The sequence below is a fragment of the Parambassis ranga genome, chromosome 12 (genome assembly GCF_900634625.1).
Source record: "Parambassis ranga chromosome 12, fParRan2.1, whole genome shotgun sequence".
NCBI classification, from domain to species: domain Eukaryota; kingdom Metazoa; phylum Chordata; class Actinopteri; family Ambassidae; genus Parambassis; species Parambassis ranga.
The window spans coordinates 13,834,776-13,841,655 of record NC_041032.1 but is presented as its reverse complement, the minus strand read 5'-3'; the positions used below and the strand labels follow the sequence as shown (position 1 = coordinate 13,841,655).

The following is a 6,880-nucleotide window of genomic DNA, read 5'->3' as shown; positions in this document are numbered from 1 at the left end:
TAAAAACTATGTTGTTTCTGGATTTATTTTCATGCTCATAACATTTCTCAGAGAAATTAGACCTTGATTGCCACAACTTTGCAGGCTGATGAGTTTAATACTTTCTTCATTAAGCATACATCAGTTAAGACCACTTGATATTTTTACATTTTACAGTGTGAAGAGATGGAAAAATAATTTGATGGTGCATCACTGCAACAACAGCCTGGTCAAAATGACGTGCCCAGCATTATTATAATAAGAGCAGGTGTTCACATCACCTTGCTATCATAGCCAGAAAGGCAGCAGGTGATATTTCAGGGAGAAACTGAAATTCATTAGAAAGCAATTACTTTCCAGTCACTGGCTGACATTATCATGTTTCAATGTACTGTACCTCTGAAGGCAATATTCTGACAATGACACTGTATCTTCCCATAACTTTTTTTTTTTTTTTTTTTTTTGCTTATCTGTCCATTTGTTCAACCATTTGTGGCCTGTGTACCCAAACGCAGGAGGTGATGAGACATTGTGGTCCAATGCCTCACGGCTGATAAGCTAAAGCTGCTGCACATTCCTTATTTTCAGCATAACACATTACAATTTCCGTTCATCCCTCCCATTTTCTCCTGATTATCTGTGTCATGACAGCAGCAAGCAGAGGACCGAGGCGTCCTTCTTTCCAGCCACGTCCTGCCAGCTTGGGGGAGGGGAGGGGAATGTATTCCCTTCAGTATGTTTTGGGTCTGGGCTCTGAGGTCGCCTCCTTTTTTTAAAATCTGCTCCAAATAACTTCACAACGAGGTGGCAGGGAACATTTCCATCAGGGAGCAGCCTCAAGTGACTCCTTTGACCACCAAAGAAGCGATTCATGCTGCACTATTTTATAAATTTTTGTAAACTTTAACTATAACTATAGCTTGGTACCGCCATATTGCATTATGTGTTTCTTTCAAACTTTTATAAAGTTATGGCCAAATAATTCGGCCTGCCTCTGGCTTCTCACCGTCTTTCTGTCTGATATGTGATACACCAGCTCTCCTCTGACCAATTCTGTAGGCATGATCAATATTATCGGACCCTGCTTCTACTACAACTTGTGCCAAAAAACTGAAGCAATGCTGCGATGTATTATGTCAGCATGGGTATCACTTTCCGACAATATGCAATATTAATTAAACCCAACGAAGTCAGATGAGTGTTGTTTTGACTTGCTTGACAATTAGCCATAAGCCATGCTGCTTTAACGGGTAGAGTCGATGCTGTGAAATCACTTTGCTGACTGTTAAATTGAGTCTTGACACAGCAGCAACCTAGGCACCCTCTGGGAAATTCTGGAGGGGGAAAAAAATCAACGAGTGCTGGACAGCAGAGTAGATAGAGGGTGAACTCTGATGCATCTCAGCAGGAGGTATATGCAAGATGGTGGGCTTGGTAAATATCTGATTGGCTTCACAGTTGTCTTATATGAACATAGCCCTTTTTTCTTCTCACTTCTATATCTTGATTCAAATGGAGAACACCTGGGGGAAACAACTCTAAGTAGGTCAGCGAGTATAGATGGTACAATACATTTCTGCTGCAATTAATCATAGAGGCTCATTAAAGAGGAATTCATCTAAATCACAGGTCAGCCAGTTTTAATCAAGGTGAAGGATTTACACACAGAGCACAATGAAAACTGTAGAAATTCACCCTATGTTTCTGGCTGCATGATAGAGACTCATTTAGGCCCCGTTCACACTGGAGAAAGTCAATCCAGCTAGAGTAGGATTGAATTCAGATCGCCTTTAAGCTGGATACGTTCAGACCTATTTTCAAATCTGGCTATCACACACGCGTGTCTGTGATCAATCCGGCTCAATCCGGCTTGCTTGTTGTCCTCCAAACCACTAGGTGGCGCCTAGTTCCGCTCCAGCAGGATTGATTTCCCCAGTGTCAACGGGGTCTTAAAGGCGAACCAATATGTGTGTGGGGGGGGGCTTGCTCAGCACAGAAGTGGGTGGGTGTGTGGATGGAACTGTGGCCTTGTGGCTTCACCTCTTGAACTTTTACTGCACAGACTCTGGCTCCAAAATGGCGTCCTTTTCAAACATTGCAGCACCCTTGAGTGACTGGACCACGTTGTCCATCTTTATATAGAGTCTATGACTGAAACACTGCACCTGTGATGGAGAAGTTGTGTTTCAATGCAAATTCTGATCTTTTCCTAACTTGTTTTTTTTAATTAAATAAATGAGAGTGAACACTGCAGTTAAAGTGATATGTAAATGACCTCTGAATAGCATTACTTTCTTGCCGCTCTTTGCCTCTACTGATCAGTCACGTAGTAATTGTCTTATCTGTCTAGACTGGCCTGGCCTGGTCTGCCTTTTAAAATGCCATCACTTCAACATTTCATCTTTCATTAAACAGTAGTTGTGTTCCTGGACTGTGTGTGATGTCACAGTGACCACTGACCATGTATAAATGTGATTATCCTCCAGTGGACAAACCTAAGGCCACTAAACTCCAGAATGGGACAGAGATATGGAAAAACATGGAGGCAGGCTGGTGCCAATGATCAAGCTTCTATAGTGAAGCTTTTCCACGTTGTGATGTGAGACAGCAGGTTTGTAAATCCCAGATGTTATTTATTTTAAATGGATCCTGGATTCCTTTCAGATTAAATCGACAAACTTTACAACGACTTCTGTGTGACCTAAGCTGTCCAGCAGTGTCTACATTAGACCCATTATTGTAGCTGTGATATATCCTTCTCCACCAGCGCTAACCTTTTCCTCGCCCTCGCCCTCTCCCCCCCCCCCCCTCTCCCTTCCTTGCTTTTCATTCTTGCTCTGTCTCTCTCAACAGGCAATTTTCCCCATTCAGTTTTTCTCTCCTCCTCATGACTCAAGTCACGAGTCATTAGAAAAGTCTGACCTTCCGGGAAAGGTCCTGGGTAAGCAGTGATAAAGTAGGGTTGGCCAATTGAAGAAAGCTACGCTGTAGCACTAAAATAGGTGCTGCTATAGTCCAGGGAGCCGACTAATGGTCCTTAACCTCCATGTGCCATTAGCCTGAAATAAAGAGTGGAGGCTGGAATACAGACTGAAGGGGAGACAAAAAGGAACTCGTGTGCCCTGTCTGACATGCAGGCATGGATGATGTGGACATTAAACGCACTTATGGATATTTCTTTTAATAGTACCCTGTCTACTGACAGCGCATTAGTCATAGCTACCTTAAATAACTATTGAGTATATATTCCATTTTTATATCTTATACAGGAAGAGGTTTTGTTAGAATATGCCATAATATGGCACATCTGTTTTTATATCATGTCTGTTAATCTAGCTTTTAATCAGACTTCTTTAATTTGTGCTTGAAGGAGCAATGCGTCCTTCACATACACAAGAGTATTTGGATTAGCATTTTATTTTTAAAAAAATGCTGCATAATAATTTATATTGATTTCAGCATTAAACCTGTGACTCTTGGAAAGGATTTAGTAGTCAGATGGTGTCAGATCAGGTTCATAGGCCTGCTGTTGGACACAAATTTTTAATTCCCCGAAACAGAAATGGCTAAATTCTTACTCACTTTCAACTTCCTGCTGCAAAATCAGTCGACAAACTGTACATGATGCATGCATCCTGCCATAAAACGCATCCATCAGCACTCAATAACTGGCAGATTTAGGAAGATTCAGGATGCATCGAGAGCGCAGGAGTCATTGGACATGATCTATTGATTTATATGTTATTTACCTGCTACCTGTTTACCTATAGGAGCCACATGATGTCATATTGATAGATACTGGAGTACACTTCTGCATCGATACCATTGAAGGTCACCAAAAATACGACATGAAGCTGGATTCATTTGACTTTAATGATCAAAAAGTCGTCTCCTTATCCGGTCTTAACAATCAAAATTGTCTCCAGGAGCTCCACAGAAACCCACACCCTGAATTTGTTTCATCACTCAGGAAGCCGACTGAGGAAAATAACATTTCCTCACCCTGTAAAAATCACTCAGAAGTTGTTGTGTAAATCATTGCTTTACCATGTTCTGCGGCTTCAGTGATATAAACACATTCATCTTGATTAAAGCCACCAGTTATGAGATTATTCCTAGAGATTTACCGCTCCGATGTGTATGCTGATGGAGCCGTGTATGCTGATAGCTGCTCTTCAATCTCACAATCCCTTTTCAAAACAACAGCGCAGGCAGTCAGTTTAGCATATCACGCCTAATCAATTAACCGCTGTGTTGAGGAATGGAAGTCTAAGTTAAAGCTAGCAGACCAGAAGTGGATTTTAGAGGCCTGCTCCCAGGATGCTATTGATTATATGAGGGTCAGCTGACATCTTGCAGGAGTGTAATGTGTCAGTGTACCGCTCATGGTAGGAGCGAGCCCCTCCTGGTGCTGGCCTCTGCGCTCTTATTCTGAGGGTTGATTATTGAATAGCTGTCCATCAGCACAGTGCAGTCGACAGATAGCTACGGCACAGAGCACTGGCTCAGGCAGAGAGCAGATGGTGCCATTTTTTATTAATGACTAACATCAACATTATGCTGCGTACACATCAAAACAAGATGCACATATCACACCAGTGGGTGGACGTATGCGGCGAGGCTCCGAAGCATAAACTATATATACATCATCTAATATAGAATGTGAAACGAGCCGGGAAATACCAGGCAAGGTGCAATATTCTAATACGTGATATATTCTGCATTAATGGAACTAAAAGTACACAAACTGTGCATACTGTGTGTGTGTGTGAGTAAAAACCAAGCAAGCATTTTTTGAGTTCCTCCATCTCCACTGATTTTCTATCTGCAGCTGCAAAACAATACACAGACCGTCATTCCGCATTTTCTTTCAGCAGCCACTTGGGAAATCCCATCACACATTTTGGGGGGGAAACAGGAGTTCATTGGCCAGTAGTTCAGACGACTGTCTATTAATCAGTGTGGTCACCAGGGCTTGGCTCTACGAGGGGTTTGTTGCTGATAGGATTGGTGAATAGAAAACTCCCCTAGAGACACACACACACTCACGCTAAGATTTAACTCGGCAGCAACTGATCTGTAAACACCTGTCTTACAGAATGTGTTAATAAAAAGTTGTACATATGTTTGTTTAAAAAGTTAGCTTTCATAATGAGAACTGACAGCTTGTAAAATTAAGTCCCTATAGTCAACGCGATTCAAAGCTGCATCAGATGTGTATATCTGAATATTTTAACACATGAATATGTGCATGATTCGAGGTCTTATCACAAAAATGCATTCGCTTATGAAAAATACACGAGTCAAGTCAATGAGGATTTTTCGGACTTTTGCTCTGTCAACGTGTTCTTCTTCTCCTCACGGTCCCAGCAGGAATACTTCATTTATGTATTAAGTTTCTGACTCCTCTCCATCCAGGATGGTAGCCAGCGCTGAGAGATGTACAGTAAAACTCTGTTTAGACGACTTTTTGTTGCATGTATTAATGTTTATATAATTGATAATTGTGTTAGCATACTGCCTTGTAGTACACTGTACTCATGTTGTGTGTACAGTCAGCAGGGTTTTGTTGTTTCAGAGTGAAGTTGGTTAGTCAATCTACCTAACGCATTTTTAGCCGTGTCCTGATTCAGAGACTCCATCTTTTAAAAGATGCATCTAGAGACCTGTTGCATCACCGAGGCTTCACAAGGCTCTTTCAAAAGTGTTTGTCTTCTTCCCGGTAATGAAGGAAGCATTAGGTGGATTCTTCAGGGCCCAGGATTCTTCGCATGGATTCAGCTGTAGCTGTGGGTTGCTAGGCCACAGAAGCAGCACATTAGGATAAACACCTTACAGGTTTCATAGTGTAGTGGTCATCACGTCTGCTTTACACGCAGAAGGTCCTGGGTTCAATCCCCAGTGAAACCAACAGGCAACCTTTTAGGGGCAGCAGTGGCTCAGTGGTAGAACAGGGTTGCCTAATAACTGGAAGGTTGGTGGTTCGATCCCAACTCCTCCCTAGTCATTTTTGTGTGTCCTTGGGCAAAGCACTTTACCCGCACTGCCTCCAGCGCACTCACTGGTGTGGCGCTCCTTGATTGTATGACACTGCTTAGCAGCAGTAATAATCCCAGAAGGGATTATTAAAGTTATTATTTCAAAATCCAAAAAAAAAACACAGCACGGACCTCCACAGACTGGGTCCTCAGAAGATGGAGCCTGAACTATTGGCTGCTAGTCACCCAGTGAACATGCTAACACTAATGATACATGTGTGTATGTCTACTATCACTTACTGGGCTGCCATTTTCCAGATGTGGTGGTCTATCCCTTCTGGTCCATGGAGCATGTGCACAGTAGTTCATTGGTAGGAGTTTATTGTCGTACAACAACGTCGACATTTGACCAGTCAATCATCACGCTATCTAATGCATACACACCTGGTTAACATCCTGATGGGCTCTGAGAGTGAAGTGTTACTTCCTCGGCTGCCATTTTTGATGGTCGCCACATGGTGGCTACAGCTGAGGCTGGAACGAACAGCTGCAGGTGATGGGAATCGGATTTGCAGGTATATGGTGACTTTGAATGTCACAACATGAACAGATTGACTCCTGATTTTATGGACGCTCTGAGGAAAAACCCAGGCGAAAATATCAAAGTATGACCACGGCCCTGCTTTCTACAGCACGTCGTCAATAGCTGTCATACAAAGACTGAAAGAACATATGTGGTCTCAGTGAAAATTGGCGATCAAAGACAGGAGGTAGATTAATTAGAGCACACATCAAAGTGGATTCTTAAGAGAGAGCCGTCACATTTCCACATGGGTGACACATGGTGGTTATGCAAGCATTTCACATAGATCAATTATCTCAGCTGCTTGACACCCCCCCCCTCCTCCCCCTCCCTTCCTTCT

General features: G+C 42.6%; 1 non-coding gene across 1 annotated transcript; it reads left to right on the top strand.

Annotated features, from left to right (window-relative positions):
* Positions 1–5,816: 5,816 nt before the first annotated feature.
* On the top strand, positions 5,817–5,889 carry trnav-uac (transfer RNA valine (anticodon UAC)). Its single transcript has one exon. It is a non-coding gene; the product is annotated as a tRNA-Val (tRNA).
* The last annotated feature ends 991 nt before the right edge of the window (positions 5,890–6,880 follow it).